Source organism: Talpa occidentalis, unplaced genomic scaffold (assembly GCF_014898055.3).
Source record: "Talpa occidentalis isolate TD23 unplaced genomic scaffold, MPIMG_talOcc4v2.1 talOcc4.4, whole genome shotgun sequence".
NCBI lineage: Eukaryota > Metazoa > Chordata > Mammalia > Eulipotyphla > Talpidae > Talpa > Talpa occidentalis.
The window spans coordinates 68,406,560-68,422,962 of NW_023604295.1; the positions used below are offsets into that span (position 1 = coordinate 68,406,560).

General features: G+C 37.0%; 1 long non-coding RNA gene across 2 annotated transcripts in view; it reads right to left on the bottom strand.

The window, feature by feature from the left end:
- The window catches only part of LOC129146750 (uncharacterized), a 131,744-nt gene extending 125,667 nt beyond the window's left edge, over positions 1-6,077 (bottom strand). For both annotated transcript variants that reach the window (XR_008553910.1, XR_008553909.1), the window contains exon 1: positions 5,993-6,077. This is a non-coding gene — a long non-coding RNA (uncharacterized LOC129146750). The remainder of the gene's footprint in view (positions 1-5,992) is intronic.
- Between the last annotated feature and the right edge of the window lie 10,326 nt (positions 6,078-16,403).

A 16,403-nucleotide genomic window follows, 5' to 3' on the forward strand; every position in this document is an offset into this window, starting at 1 on the left:
TTCTGGCTGATTATCTTTTCTACACCACCTTAGATTCCTAGAACCTTCCATAGCTGGTTTATTTGAAATTTAGTAATCATCCCTACCCCCACCCTCTGGTGTTTGTCCCGCCTAAATTTTTCTACTCTAAGGTTGCATCATTAGGAGTGACAGGCTTAAGGTGCCTGTCACCTTAATATATTTTGGTTTCATAAATAATGCTTACCCTCGTTAGATTGCTGATCCATCTTTAGGGAAAAACTATGAGATATAAGAGTTCAAAAGTCATTGGAGACCATGCCCCCACCTAGTTGAGGAGGCTAAGCTATAATATAAATTAAATCAACAGAGAAAATAAAAAATGGAGGAGAGTAGAAGTTCTGTATTTTATCTACTAGTGCATAACAAATTCCCCCAACTCTAGCTTCTTCTACTTCTGTGGGTCAGGGATCTGACACAACTTACCCTGGATCTCTAGTTCAGGGTCTCTCACAGACTGTAAAGAAGATGTTGCCTGCACTTTAATCTGGTCAAATATCAACTAGGTAAAGATTTGTTTCAAAAATCATGTGATTGATGGCAAAATTCCATTCCTCAAAAGTTGTTAAATCCACAGCCTCTGTTACTCTCTGGCTACTGTCCATGGGACACTTTACGTTCCTTCCCAGGCTGCTCCTCCAGTGGGGCAACTTGTTTGCTTCATAAACATGGATTCAGAGAAAGCAGTAATAAGAGTCTACTAGAAAGACAGAGTCAGAGCTGTTTACAACCATATGAAAGTGGAATTCCATAACTTTTGTCATATTCTGTTTCTTAAAAAGAAGACATTAGGGCCAGTCTATATCCAAGGAGATTTTACTCAATGGCAAGAGTACCAGGAGGTTCAGCTCATCAAAAGTCATGTTAAATGTCACCCTAAAAGTATATTATTAGATCTCCAATGGTTTATTTATGTCCCCCCCAAATGCAAACATTCCTTCTCCAGAAGTATCATCCCATATAGCATCAGCTAAAAGTCCAAATAGCCATCATTAAAATTAGTTGCAGCTTCTTGTTCCATTCCTCTAATTGTGTGAAATGTGACTCTCTAGGCTAGACCTGTGACACTCATTTATGTCACATAAGCCTTCCCAAAGTGATGAGCCACATGTGTGCAGAATTTAATTAAATAGTTAAGATATGAAGCAGCTAGATTTTGTGGCATTTTGTTATAAAGCAACAGAAAACCAAGACAATTTACTAGAGTCCCAGTTCCTGGAACAGACGCATTGCAGGGCTACAAAATACACTCCACAAAAGAGGTATGTCAAAAGTCTTAAAGCAAAGCATCCCTATCCTAATGTTTCATGGCAGATGCTCAGAGCACTTTTCTCTGGGGGAGTAGCCATTTAAGGCCAGATAGTTACAACACAGCATACTGAAAAGGTTTTAGCACAGACCTTGAAGCTCACAGGTTTATTTTATTTTATTTTATTTTTCAATATGGGCTATGCAGGAAAAGGCTTTCAGAAGCTGTGGTTACGGGGTCAACTCTGGTAATCACTGAAGGGTAACTGCACATAGCGCCCCAACATGTGCTATTATACTGATTTTTGTGAGTTGTCAGCAGGTCAAAAACAGCAAATGCAGGAAACAGCTTTCTCCAGATTCCCCTTATCTGCCTAAAGAGAGTCTCTATAAGAAGTTCAGTTGTCGTATATGTCCTCCCTGTTCGTTTCATCAAGGGAAGAAAGATTCACATCACAGAAAAGGAGACTAAGTGGACATCACAGCCACACAAACTTTGTCGCACACTCCTAACTCCCATCTATTCCTTTAAGGTCACATTCATCTTTCCTAAAATTCATTCACTTTCACCTAAGGACCTATATCTGCCTTCCCTCTCCCTATTAAGATTATTTTTAATCCTAAATTTTAAGCCACTTTGCAGAGTTATTTTTCCAAGGATATCTCCCAGGTACATTATATAAACTCCTATTAGCAAACTTCTATCACTCTATTATTTATCTTTCTTTTATTACAGGCCTCTCAGCCTTGAACTCAGAAGAGCATAGGGAGAATTACTTTTATATCACTCAGCTAAAATGCATTATTTATGCACACATCGAGGTATGGTGGAAGACATGCTATTTTTAAGATTCCTATTCCTCCTTACTCTTCTCATGTAGAGTAGGGAACAAATAACATCAAGCAGATCACTTTTCTTTAAGTCTAAACCAGGGCCCTGCATGTCACTGAAACTCCAATTCCATTTCACTGTTTAGGAGTGACATCAAATGCCTGGAGGTCTGAAGGTAGATGAATTTGTTCAATACGGTTATATCACAGAAGCATAAGGCTCGACTTCCAAGTCTGTATACCAATAAATAGTTTACACTGCTTTAGAGGCTTTGCTGAGCAAAAGCAAGCTGATTCTTTTTTTTTTTTTCATTATTGAGGTAACACTGGTTTACAACCCTGTACATGATTTAGGGGAATAGGTTTGCACTGTGTATGTCATCACCCTACCCCTACTATCAAAGCCCCTACTATTCAGTCCTTTACCTAGACCATTAAGCCCCCAAATCCTCATTCTCTCCCCTTTCTTACCTCACCCTCTAGTGGCCTAAATTGGAATTGTAGGATTTCAGCACGATAATGGGGAAATAGCAATGTTCATGGTTGTGGCAGAGATTTTCGTAACAGAATTCTGACTCACAAAGTATCCTCTTTACGAAAAACTTCCATATATCAGAAAGTTTAATCCTGGAATATCCCTACGCCTCTCGCCCCTACACTATCTACATTCACTCTTATAATCACCCAGTTTAGTGGCTTTAAACGTCTCTCTCTAGTTTCTACCCATCACCCAGACACCATATTACTGTTTCTACCTGCTTAGAACTCCTTTTGGATGTCTAACTGGAACCACAAACTTGTGAAGTCTAAAGTCACACGTTTCACACTTTTTTTCTCTCAAATATTCTACCCCTCCTCCAAAAGGTCTGAGATTCTAAATGTGAATTCTACACAGAATTCATCTATTTACTCAGTTATAAGATAAAACTGTTGAAGTCATCTCTGCCCCCTCTTTTTCTCTCATATCACAAATTGATCCAGCCAACAATCAGGTTACATTTTGCCTTCAAATTCACCATGAATTTATTCATTTGCCTCCATCTCCACAGAATCTTTCCAATCCATGTTAGTACATGCTTTCAAGTAGGCATTGTGATAGCCTTGTGTCTGGTCTTCCTCCTAGTCTTATACCCCTATAGTCTGTAACCATTGTGATCCCTTAAATGTAAGTTCGATTATAATAAATATGAGAGTCCCCAAATGGGTGCTTTCTGTTTCTAAGTACCAGATCAAGAACTTGACATCTGGAGATGTCATCTCTTTTCTCTTTCCCCACCTGAGCTGCATTGCTGGCACTCATTTGCAGTCAAAGCATTTCAATAAATTGTATCTTCACCATAAGGATCACAAGCACTGTTTGAATAGTAGTATGTGGCCAAAGATGCTTTGAGCCATTCCTGAAGGGCAACTGAGGGCAGGCTGGACTATCTCCAAAAATGCCCTCCTTCCCAATCCTATAATATTTGTGTTTTACCTCCAGAAGTATACCTTTTAGACCTACACCTATTACTCCTCCTCTTATCTCCAAAAAGGAATGTGAAAGCTTCCTTGAATACCAATGGAGAAAAAACATCCCAGGAATGATACACCTTATTGGATTGAGCAGATAATGCATATGTCCTGTTCAAAATATAATTTGCTCATTTAAGGAATATTAACTTATGAATAAGGCATGTGCTTAGTCAGAGCTTCCATTTAGTTCTCACATATTTCCCTTTATTCCAATGCTAGCCCTCCCGCCCCTACCCTATGGGCATGTTGCAGCTGAACTTGAGGTTTCTTAAAAATTCTTTTGGAAAGAACAGAGGTGAGTACAGTTCAATAAATCGTCATGGGAATCAGTGCTATATTTTATTAACAATATCCTGAGACCTGAAAGGTTTGCCTGCTTTGAAGAGAAATATGAAAGGTAATGTGATGAACTGACTTCCTACTGCGGGATTTACAAAGCTTCTTTTGTTTGTTACTTATTGTTACTTTCAGTCTTTATGTTTCAAAGGTTTTAGATTACTCCTTGGAGTTTGGAATTTATCTGTCCAGAACATTACAATGTCATAAAAAAGGGGAAAATATCCCCAAGTTCAAACTTCTATTTTCTATAATAAAGGCACAAAAATCCCATAGAACTCATTCTTCATGGTAAAATCGTGTGCCCCACAAGCTGGACTCAGGACAAAGAAACGCACACATCTTCTCTCCCTCAGTTCCCAGCAGTTTTCATTTTCAAGCAACCGCTACAAAGTTCTTTTTCTAGTTACCAAGATGAATACAAAAAAGATTGAATGCTCCAGGGTGTTTCTGTGTTTAAAAAAAAAATCATATCACCTGAATAACTAATGCAGACCTTAATGTGATATTCAACTTTATGATTCTAGTTTAGACAGAAAGAAAATAGATGAATTGCACTTGCATACATACCAAAATACATTTGACACTTCAACCTATAAAGTAATCGTTCAAATGAAAACAAAAAAGGTAGATGCCTTTTCATATGCCAGGAGTGCCCAATTTGACAATGCCTGCATTTATCAACACCAAAATAAAACTAACAGAAAATATAGCATATAATACAACCATCAACTCTTTTCACATGAAAAAGTTACAGCTCAAGAGTTTTGACCTGTATTTATATATGTGTGTGTATACATACATGTATACATATATGTGCATATATGCAGTGGTCCCTAATTATGAAACAATTTTGGCCCCTAATTATGAAACAATTATAAAGCAAAATAATGTAACAAATCAGAACACGTAGGAACATTGTACATTTGCACATTTGTACATTCAAGAAAGCAGGGGAAACTATCTAAAAAAAAAAAAAAAACTATGTATAATTATTTTTTCCCCACCATAAAATTAGATCATGATTTTTCACTTGCAAAAGTTAAAAACCAGGGCCTCCCTGATGGCACAGGGGGTTGAGCACAGCACTGTGAAACTATCCACAACCTCTACAGCACGAGCTTGATCCTTAGGCAGTGAGCTACCCACATTGCGTAGCAGACCTCTCCTGCCTCACCTGCTGCTCCCCTCTGCAATGTCTCTGGTGAATCCTATCACCCCCCACACCTCTGGCCTGTACCACAGTTCTTGTATGTGTAAATAAAAAATCTTTAAAAAAAAAAGCAAAAGGTAAAAACTAATCCCATAGAGAAATAGTGTAATTCCAGTCTTTGTCAGTGACAACAGTAGTATAATGGAAACACTCCTAACTGGAAAAACTACATTTAAATTCTATTTTGCATCTCACTGCTCAAATAGTAGCAAACAATCCCATCACTTTCTTTGGGTTCTACTTGCAGTACAAAAGTTTCTTGAAAAAAAAATTTCCATGGTAGGCTAATTAAAAATATGACTAACATGTATGTATATGTTAGGGTATGGATTCAAGGTAGGTTTATGCAGGAATCCAGGAGATAAGAACTGAACATTGAAAGAAACATGAACTAAAATTTCTACTAACCCTGAGATTGCATACCTTTCTGCTTTCCATATTTCTAATTTTCTTCAAATACGTCTTTTATCAAAACACTTCACTTTGCAAAGTTTTATCAAATTAAGCCACATAGAATCAAGTTCTTTGAACAGTCTTTAGGGTTCATGATCACAATTTAAATGCATTTATCCCTCAAAAGGTATCTTCTAGTCTAGTCAGGAGAGTCTTCACCTTGAGCCACAAATACCCCATGATTATGGGCACTTGTCCTTCCCCACACAGATGTACACTCAGGATGCCTGCATTTGTAAGACCTGGCTCAGTATTTATACCTGCTTTATTCACCCCATTGGTGAAAAGGGGCTGCTCATTTTAAGATTATGGAACCAGTTAAATATACACCCAACTCTGGACCAACAAGATAACAGCAGTTTATTAATCGCCTATACTCACAACCCAGGGGAGAAAGGCAACTCAAGCGAAGTAGAACCACAAGCCACTGCACATAGGAGCAGAGTGAACAATCCATGCTGTGGGAGTTAGGTCAGGCAGTAACAAGAGGGTAAAATTCCCCCTGCTTCTAAAAGAAGGATATGATTGACTTTTTTTTTTTTAAATAATTCCATGGGCTGGCAGAGAATCAAAAACTAATACTAATACAAGATTAGCAAAAACTGCAAAAAATGTAGTTGGTCCCTTTAATGAGGAGAGTTGCTTGGTTAGGGAGTCTTATCTGCACAGAAGCACTGTAGGGAGGGCAAATGCAGAAAGAACATGTGAGGCAATCCAGATGTCAAAGCAACACAAAATGCCAGACCTTAATTACAGGCTTTATGCCAATTATGTCTCATTTTCCCTATAAAACCTTCTGATCAAAGGAGATAAAGTAGACAATATGATTTTTAAATTATTGCATTAATTTAAGTTGTTATTTTCCCCTATCTGCTATTGCTTTCATTTATGTCCCAAACTGAATAGAAAATGTAAAACATTATTTTATATATTCATTCTTATTATAATTTTGCTATTTTTCTTTCATTATCTAGATTTTACCTCCCGTAAGGAAACTGCATTTATAAAAGCTATACTTCACATTCTCTACTATATAGCACTCAATACAGTTATTTGATTAATTTATTTGTTCTGTAAAGTGACCAATAATTTGTAAAATACTCATTGCACTCTCATAATTTTTTTTATCCTAACTTAATGGAATAGATGGATTTCAGGAAAATTAATCATAATATGTGTTTCCTTTCCTAGATGACTTCTTCTATAAAATAGGGATGTCTTGCCATGTAAAACTGGGCCTTAATAGACTGTGTTAAAAAGCTCTAATGTGGAAGTGATTAAAGTAATAGTCACATGAAATGCTGGGATAAGAAAAGTTATTAAACAAGAAGTTTATGGGTAATTAGAATATTAAATTAAATAGGAAATCAGCAAAGCTTTATTAAGAAAGAATCAAACCAAAATTGACTTACTTTCTCTTTAGCAGTTTTACTGGAATTATCAATTTGGTAAATGTCATGTGGTTTTTTTTTATATGTATTTGACAATTCTTTCTTAATATTCTTAAGGATAAGAAATACAGTTATAACCAGTGGAAGACTAAATGGAATGGATTCATAATTTCAACCTCTCTAAAAGTTTCTTTAATTTAATGAAAGACTGTTAACGACTAATATAAGACTCAAAGTATGCTTGTCAAATTGTGAATGGTAGAAAACAGAAAGATAATAAGTGAAAGAACCAGATGCAACACTATCTTAAGCTAGAATTTTTGGTCCAAAGAAATAAGATTAAATTTAATAAGAATATTATCAAAAAGTCTTATACTTAGTTTTAAAATTATGAGAGTGACAATGGGTATATCTAGAATATAGTTGACCACAATAGAAACCCTTGATGTCCTGAAGCTTCTCATTATGAAATGAAGGCTAGACCCCTCCAAAATGTTCAGATAGACTTTTTCTAAGCTGTCCAGAGCAGGCTTTTCCCAATACATGCCTACTTGGTCTGTGGAACTAAAGGTCATTTGAAGACCTGTAAGTTTCCAAAGAAACTGTTATCATTACATCAAAGAATGAATATTACTCATATTTAGGGTTATCTTTAGAAATAACTATTTTATACAATGCAAACATCTAGAGCATCTGGCTTAGTCATGAATCATCCCCTTATGATGTGAGTCTGCCTCTTCTCTTTTGACACATAAGCCCCCTGTTCTATTCATTATCTCAAAATATAAAAATCCTGGGCCTCCTCTGGTGAAGCAGGCGGTTGAGCATAGCACTATGAAGCTGTCTGCAGCCTCTGCAGCACTGGTTCGATTCTGGCCTGCTGGCGAGGGTCCCACACATGGCGAGCAGACCTCTCCTATCTCACCCGCTGCTCCCCTCGGCAGTGTATTTCATCAGTCTGCCTGTTCTGTTCCCCGCTCTGTCTCCGGTGAATCCTCTCACCTTCCCGCAAATCTGGCCTGCACCCCGGTTCTTGTATAAATAAATAAATCTTTAAAAAAATAAAAAAAATAAAAGTCCTCAGTGTGTACCAATTACTTTAGAATTTAGCCACATGAATACTTCATATATATATATATAATTAAATGTTTTTTTTTCTCCTACTGTAATTAAATATGTTCTTTTTCTCCTACTAATCTATATTTTGTTAATTTGTTTGCTGGACCAGGCAACTGATGAAGCACAGATTCTAGATCAATGAGCAAGTTAAGGAGGCATATCCTCAACACAATGCTGTTCTGGTTACATCTCAAGCCCTCTCTGTTCTAAATGTGCAGAGAACTTTTACAAGATGCACTAGACTAAGTAGAGGATCCAACTTAGTTAAAGTCAGAGAAGTTAGAAGACAGAATAGCACAATGTAATTTGGAGGAATATGCTAGGCTGAAAATACAACATTAAGATTTTGGTGCTTTGATTTTTATATTCAATTCAAAATTGAAGAGTGGAGACATGATATCTACAGTTATAATAAGTTGTAGTGACCTAATGCACAAACACTTGCATATACATTTAAAGTGAATCTGACAAAAACTACTACCAACACAAATTTGATCAATATTCACTTACCAGATTGTCAAGCTTTTCTCCCCAAATCACCAGAAAACAAAAGCATATCCCTGAATCTCAGACCCAGTCAGAGGTGACCCACAAACACAATGGCCCCTAGATAGCTAACAAAAAGTTGGTAGAAAGAAGCTGCAGGAAAGGAAAGATAAGATGTAAGATAATAATAGTGTATTTCAAAGCTGTAAACTTCAAAAGGAGAAAAGAGGAAGGGGAGGACCTGAAGCAAAGAAAGGGGTTAGTATGAATAAGAGGGGGCAGAAGCAAAAGGAATTTATTAATCTGAATTTAAATTCACAGCTTAAATAAAAAAAAAAAAACCTTGCCCTAATTTCTAATGCAACTCTGGTGAAGGAGATTTTCCAATTTGCATATTTACTTTAAGATATTCCAAAGTGTCAGGCAAATTGGATTTTTATTTATATTTAGCAAACTAATCATTTGCCCTGAGAAACAGAAAGCTCTGATGTTCTGAGAGTTCTTTTTCAACAATTAAAGAGGTTGATACTCTCTCGCAATTTCCTTAGCTATTGGAAAACTGAATATTGACAGAAAAATAATTTTGTTATGCCAAAAAGCCTGACAGGTGGGCAATGTATTTGAGGGGAATTGTAGTGACTTTCAATTATCTATCCTTAGACACTTATCTGTTCCTCATGGTGTCCTACGTAATGAATAACTCTTCTGCAGATGGTGAGAAAACCAGGATTCTTAATTGCCACCAGGCTAAAATTAACAACAATCATGAGCAATGCTAGGGGAAGAACCTGCTATAATATAGTTCATCTATCAAGAAAAGGAAGCTGAATATTCACTTTGATGATCCGTACTATAAAATAGATAAGGATCATTTTAGCCTTATGAAACCTTATCCAGTTGTCTTGCTTCTAAAGGCAGATACAAATAAAAAACAGTTGTCTTGCTTCTAAAGGCAGATACAAATAAAAAACAGTTATAGTAACTATAAAACTATTTTCACTGGATTGATATGTTTCTTAAATATGCTTTGACATTTATATTCATTAGCCAAGCTACAGAACTGCCCTGGAAGCAAGTATAATATTGCTTACCCATGGCACAACATTAACATCTTTAATATGAGTTTAAATAACTTGACAGTAGTAACAAACTACACACCTTCCTCTCCCAAAATTATATCTCATAGTTCAAGTGTTCCCATTGTTTCAACTATGAGTTTGCAGCTTATGAGGCAAATATATACACAAATGTTAAAAAGTGGTGATAGAGTATATGCAATGTAATGTTTAGACACATTTGTTATCATTATTATTTTATTGTTAGTCATTCAAAGATAATTTGAAAGTTAGGGTAAGATGCTGTTGCAAGGAAAGAACAAAAATGTTGGAAATACAGATTGATTAATCAAAGATCTAAAAAATCGGTTTTGACACATTTGTCTAGATTTCAAGTAATTTGTGTGTAAGTTGCTAGATACCTGCAACTAAATATTGACCAATTCAAACTGTTCTATATTGCCTCCTTCTAATCTAATTTCTTTATCACAACTTGAAAGTAAGGAAACTGGAAGAAAATAAGAAGCAATAAGCCTACATGACCTTCTAGCCAGTTTTCTATTTAACTTGTTTTAATATCCCACCTTCTAGGTCACAAGAATTGAATTAAATAACCTAATGGCTTTGAGAACAGGAACAGTGAAAGGTCTCCATTCTAAAAATTTCCTTTTGTTGCCAAGACAAACATCTGAGATTGAAATCTTGGATTACATAGAAGTAGGACTTTTACATCTATGTCAACTAAGAATGCAGTAGATACTAGCGTCTCTTGGTTGATTTTCATTCCACCTTAAAGTTTCACTGAGCAGAAGCAGGGAAAACAAATAGATTTGTCTTTCAGGACCACTTCTATTGTAGGGTCTTCTAGGTGGAATTTCTCTTTAAGGGAAAAGAGAACCACAGAACCATATCAGAAGATGGTAAGTGGCTCAAAAATAATGTAGGTACTTAATTTCCATCATCAAATTCTCCTTAATGTTGAAATTATCAAATGCTAAATTTTTTGTCATCTACCAAAAGATATCAGAGAAATACTACATCATCTAAATACCATTCCTATGAATGCCTAATGACAAACTCTGGGACTCAGTTGTATTTTCATTGGACTTGTTATATGGAATTTTTAAAATGACTAAACTGTACAATTTTTCAGATTGAATTTGAAGCTGAACAAAAGTTGCAATATCAAAAACCTTTATAATAATGAAATAAAGGATATGAAAGAGTAAGTTTTTTCATCCTGCAACTGTTTCCTGACTACTTCTCTTCAAGTTATCCACTGAATATTTTTGGAAAACATTACAATAAAAAATACATAAAGTAAAATTGAATGGTTCTTTTCCAAGACTTCTTGGGCCTTTCAGAACAAATAAACCAGCTAGTAAGTGCTACTGATGTTGTTTTTAGAGTCGTTGGGTTTGGAGAGAGAGTCCTTGGGTTCACTCTGGGAAGGATGTCACCAGAGCTCCCCTTTCAGCAGCACTGGAGAGTTTCTCCATGACACAGAGACATTAGTTATATCCAAAAGGGCAAGTTTATTAGAAAAGAGAGAGAGGAATAAAGGACACTTGCATAGATACAAGTGGGCAAGAAGAGCTGCCCCGAAAGAGATAGGTTTGCTAAGAGAGAGGCCTGCATGGTTGTGGGCAGGTGACCTTGAGGAGAGCGGCCTATACTGAGGGAGGTCAGTGAAGAGAAGCCCTGGCATGGTACAGGTCATGGCCGGACAGGAAGGCTGCTACCCTGTGGAGGGAGAAAAGGTGGGTGAAAAGGAGAACCTGCATAGTCACAGGTGGGCAGAAGGACTGCTGCCCCAGCCAGTGCAGAGATTGCACTGATATAGTCCTCTCTTTGGGAGGGGCTCACTTCTTCAGAGTGGTTTGCTTGTTGTTGACTTTGAATAAACTGTAGAATTTGAAAGGGGACAGATTTCTGCAATGGCCTTCAATGTCCATATCTTCACCTTCAGGTCTGTGCTCCTGACACCCCCTACAACAGTCTGATACCTGCTTGGGTTTTGTGCTTTGTGATCTAGGTATAGGTTCCTAAAGATCTTGGTTCCTATAGCTGGATTGATGGTTATGTTAATCCCTTCTACCCCCACCTCCATCTCTTGGCATTGTGTGAGCCAGGTTTCTGATCTTGTGGGCGCCTCCTTTCCAGTTTTTTCTACCCTTATCCTCCATCACTATGACAGCCTTCCTGGTAAGCCCTCTCTCTGAGCTACAGAGTGAAGAGTTGCATGAAAGGGATAAGAAATTAGAAGTTCGCAGATACCAACCCCCAAGATAAAGCTGTCATGCTTCCTTATTACCATGCAGCATTTATGCCATTGTATAACTATCAACTAGATCTTAAGACAAAGAAAGATATTTATTTTCCTAGTGGGAGGAGCAAAGAGCTTTCATTGTTGTTTACAGTTTGTTTTTGTTTCTCTAGTATCCAGGGAATTTAAATAACTTTGGAATTTATTTACAGAGAGCTGGCCAAATGACATGATGCTTTAGTAAAAATCTGTATGGCTATATATATTTAATTATGTGTCCAAGCATCTGGATAATATTCAATTGCTGTCCCTTGGTGTTGAGTCCTAGGGCAAGTTAAGAAATAATTAGGCAGCTTCAAGGACAGTGCAGGCAGGGACTTCAGGAGAGTTAAGGAAGGCTCCAGAGATAAGGGTAACAAATTCCAAAGGGGACTAATCAAACACCCCCAGGACTAGGGGAAACAGGGCATTCCAGAACAAGGATGATAAAAGTATGCTAAGATAAGGGTTGGGACACAGAGACTTAGTTCTGGGGACAGAGACATTTAGGTAGTGAGGGAGACCACCCAGAACTAACCAATCACAAAGAGACTGATGGAGCTTTAGAATAATTAGGGAAAGAACAATATATTCCCTGAGGCACAACTCCACTTGGCTTCCTTGCCCCTCCCTGGCCTGTTTCCACTGCCCTGGGATTCCTACTTTATTTCTGTTCCTTATCTCCTTAACAAACTTTTTCTTCTCTAAGCAAATCTGCCTCTTCTCACTTGCTTGCCTGAGGGTCAGTAATGTTCCTGCTGTGGCTTTGTGAGACAGGAATGTGTGGTGGTCTAGTAGGTGGGACTCAGTGCTGCCACTGCAGCTTGGGATCCATTTCTGGCTGGGAGACTAGGCCTGAAAACCTGAAATTAGAGTTATCAGTGTCATCCACATCCACACTTACTAGAAGTTGTGAAGCTCTTCTGTAGTTTACTGTTTGAGATTTTACTTGTTATTCATTCTTGCAAATACCAGCATGCCCAAATCAAAACTTTACCCCCAAACATAAAATTTCTTGGAGCTTACATTTTTGTTCTGCACATTCTATTATCTTAGATATGTTGTCTATTCCATCACCATGGGGAAATGTTTTCCTTTTTACTTGGCATTAGATATGTATATTTTACTTTGTAATTCATTTATCATCAATCAATTTTCAGAAGCTGAGTCTATTACTAACACAAAACAGGGGAATGCTGTTTTGATGATAGAAAACAGAGAATGTCAGAACCACAAAGACAGTAACTTGGGTAGACAGAAAGGCTAACACTTAAATGTAATTTCTGATATTTTGGAAAGAATTATTGGACCTTCTTTAGTCCTCTTCACTTATTCTGTTGCCCCTCAGGTCTTTTCTTTTCCACATTTAATATTAGATTTGGGGAGATTCAATTGACTGTCATGCCCTCCTGCCTAATCAGTCAGTAAAAAAGCACAAAGTCAAGAAAAATATTTTAAGAGATGTCAGTTCCATAAAAGTCAAGAGAGATAAAGAGATTTATTGCTTCTATCCTCACTGCTGACCTGATTCTATTGGAGTCGGAAATCAAGAAAATCCGATTGTTTGTGTGTGGGTATGAAAGCAAGCAAGCAAGCAAGCATGAGAAATAGACTTAGCTTGCAGGGGAAAGGGAAATAATATTTATAAGTTGTCAGAAGACTCCAGAAGTTGATGTTTTACTGTGCTACTTGAATTTCTGGAACTTTCCCTTCTTTTATTAACAGAGAAGAAAACAAGATAAACTCAAATGTGTTCTGCTAGCATGTTAATTTGTGCATTAATTCATAGACTTATTTGATCAATATTTATTATGCTCAGTGGTATGCTGGAAATTGTGCTAATCACTGGAGTATAATAGTGAACCCCCCCTTATTAGGCTTATTTTTATATTATACAGCCTAAAGGAAAAGATAACCAGTCATTTCATATAAAGTTAAAAGAAACTGTATTAGAGAAAGAATGAAGAAACTGCTCACGTTGTAGCTGAACCAATTCTACCCCTTCCTGCAATTAAGTTTAAATTTAAAGTTAGATCTAACCTAGAAGAGATATGGGTCCAAATTAAGCTCCTGGATGGCCTTAACACTATCTAAAATTTTGATATATAGAATTTTTCTTAAAGATGTATTTATTTATGCATACAAGAGCTGGGGTACAGGCCAGAGGTGTGGAGGTGAGAGGACTTACCAGAGACAGAGTGGGGAACAGAACAGGCAGACTGACTGAAGTTACACTGCTGAGGGGAGCAGCAGGCGAGTCAGGAGAGGTCTGCTGTGCCATGTGGGTTGCTCCCTGGCCGACTGGGGATTGAACTTGAACTGCAGATAGCCTCACAGGTTGCGTCTTGCGCCACCAGGAAGGCCCTGATATATAGATTACCTGAGGTGGAGTTCATATGCTGTCCTTCATTCTACACATGACCAAAAAATGAGACCTAGAGGGGTCAATTTAGTCACATGATTCATTATTGATATGTGTGAAAAATAAAAAAAAATGTTATTTCCTATGTTAATTTTATGGTAAGTAATGCTAAAATGTTTTAATAGCACCTTATATAGGCAGCTTGTTTCTAAATTTGTTGTTGTAAGGGTAACTGAGTGCTATACACTGTATAAGTTATACGTTAGTTCATATAGGAGATTCATGAATATTTCTATTTACAAATATCTCATTTTACTAAACATACATATATTAAAACCAAACATTTCAGGTCTATTTATTGCCATACTCACAATCATAACACAAATATTCCAGTAGCTGATTGGTTAATTCACCATATAGGAGCTAGTCCCACACTTCAAACTGTCATGTAATCTAAGTTCTCAAAATACACTAGTACATACAGTTGACAGTCTTTTAATATACTAATCACATTCCTCTATTTAATATTAACAGGGAGAGGAGAAAAAAGGTAAAAACACAAGTTACAGAGATTTATTTTAATCAAACATACATATGCATTAGCATTGTGGGTATGGCTACAAGTTAACTCCAGTATGCCAGAAAAATTAGTCATCATCACTTACCCTTTGAGACCAATTAACTGTTCTTTTTAAAATAAATACATTTAAGTCATTTTATCAATGCTTTATATATGCCAGAGAGAAGGTATCATGAAAAACAGCTTTATTAAAATTTTAATAAGGTTTCACATATAGCATGCTGTAATTTTTGCAGTATAATTTTATTTTGAAGGTACAGACCCAAAATTGACAAAGTATTTTGAATAATTCTAGCTATTCAGTAATTTTATGCATGTACCTGAAACATACCCATCTTGTAAATACTGACTCCAGATTCTAAATACATCTCTAACTGATTCTAGTTTGCTGATGTTCTAGTTGTAATTCTTAAAACTGTGTCACCAAATAATAATGCCCTTGAATATTTGACTGCTCTTAATATTTATTTTTTTAAAAAAAAGATTTATTTCTTTATCTATTTATACAAGAACCAGGGTACAGGCCAGATGCGCGGGAGGGTGTGAGGATTCACCAGAGACGAAGTGGGGAGCAGAACAGGCAGACTGACTGAAATACACTGCTGAGGGGAGCAGTGGGCGAGACAGGAGAGGTCTGCTGCGCCATGTGGGACCCTTGACGGCCGGCTGGGATCGAACCGGCACTGCAGAGGCTGCGGACAGCTTCACAGTGCTGTGTCAACCTGCCCTTGAAAATTGATGTAATTTATTGTCACTGAAGACACAATCACAAGTTTCTTGCAATTTCACTATCTTTAAAGTCTTGAGTGCTACTATCTTGGTCTGTATTGATCTACTTATTTGCTTGATAATTTTGGAATGTCTTATCAATGGTCTAATCATTTCCATTATACGCAGAAAAAGTATGAGTTCTGACTTGTTTTAGCATAAAAAAGCAAATAAAATTACTGCAATGTTTGCGGTACCAGACTGCTGGATTTACTGGTTTAGTTCACAATGTGGAATCTATAGAAAAAAAACAACAGACAAAATTAAATCATCATAAACCCTAGAAATCTAACTATAGAGTTGAGGATAGCAGAAAGGCGAGGTATTTAGGAGAAAAGGGGCTGGGGGCCCAATGGACTATGGTACAGGATTATGCATGCTTTGGTGGTTATGTGGTATGGAAACATACATCTCAAAAGGTATAAACCTATACCCCCAAATTGTAATGTTGTTTTACAATACTGAATACATAACTAAAAAAATTTTTAAAGTAGCTGAAAACTTCCTTAATGCAGAAAGCCCAGACCAGAAAAGCCAGAACAATATGAACCTGAACAGACACTGACTGATATGTGTTATATTTAAATTATCAAAAGTTACTCTTGGGCCTCCCCTGGTGGCACAGTGGTTGAGCACTGGGCTGCGAAGCTGCCCGCAGCCTCTGCAGTGCCAGTTCAATCCCTGGCCGCCAGTGAGGGTCCCACATGGCGCGCAGACCTCTGCTGC